The sequence below is a fragment of the Coenobita brevimanus genome, chromosome 28 (assembly GCF_032717465.1).
Source record: "Coenobita brevimanus isolate Jiangsu-jjx chromosome 28, ASM3271746v2, whole genome shotgun sequence".
NCBI classification, from domain to species: Eukaryota; Metazoa; Arthropoda; class Malacostraca; order Decapoda; family Coenobitidae; genus Coenobita; species Coenobita brevimanus.
Genome location: NC_136981.1, coordinates 17,063,591 through 17,064,704, shown reverse-complemented (window position 1 = coordinate 17,064,704; position 1,114 = coordinate 17,063,591).

The window sequence follows — 1,114 nt, the reverse complement described above, 5'->3', positions numbered from 1 at the left end:
CTGCTACCTCCTCTGACCCTTCCACAGCTAAAAGTCTCTTCCTTGTTCATCCGAGGTTTGTGGGAGGTGATTCAGTATATGTGCTGACAGACAGTAGTTCCTTAGGTTGCTCCATCAGGCAGAGTTTACGGTAGTTTGGCATGAGGAGTACACAGGTAGACACATCTAAGTTAGACTCATTGATGGATCAATGGGATTTTTCCCTGAGACATGTATCCAGGTAGCATCTCCTTTTTACACAGGTTGAACAGTAGCAGTTTTCATGCCAGAACCTACGTTTGACATTATAATAGGAAACATTAGTGTCGTCAAAAATAGTTGCGTCATAAATTTTGCTACTCGGACTTTGGCTGCTGCAGTAACACGAACCCTGGCCAAGGTCCCAAACCATGTCACCTCACTGACCATTGCAATGCCGCAGGATCTGATTCATAATCAAGATGTCCATGACCAATAATCCAACCGAACACTTGCCTTAATGTGTAAGAAACTGGAGAATAATGATTAAACGTTCACATGGAGATCGTTCTAGGTTCCTTCATAAATAAGGATGGCTGTACCATGAGGCACAAACACCCCAGGGTGAGGTTCAGCTGCAGTTTGTTATCCCTGTAAAATAACGCCAAGCAGTATTCGAACTGGGGCATTGTTTCACATGGGCCAAAAGAAGGCTTTTGATCCTATCAGCTCTTATAGGGGCTGCTAGCATGGGCCATATGGCCTACTGTATTTATCCTCTCTACTTACGTTCGTATGCTCACTCTTTTTCTGACCAAGAATGGGACAGGAAATAATTAGGCTTGCACATTCCTGTCGTGTCTGCCAATGTACTGTTGGTCAGGGACATGTCTGTCCTATGCTGTTGAAACCAATGCCCTACTCTCTGAGCCATTTGAGAGAGTAGCAGTTGACATTGTTGGGCCAGTCACTCCTAGGGCTAGTGATGGATCAAAGCATATCCTCACTATCATTGATTTCAGCACACAGTGACTTGAAGTCGTGGCCCTCAAGAATATAAAAGTCATAACTGTTGCAAAGGCAAGGGTTGAAGTGTTGTGTCATGTAGGTATCCCCAAGGAAGTCGTAAGTGACAGGTGTTTGCAATTCTCTTTGG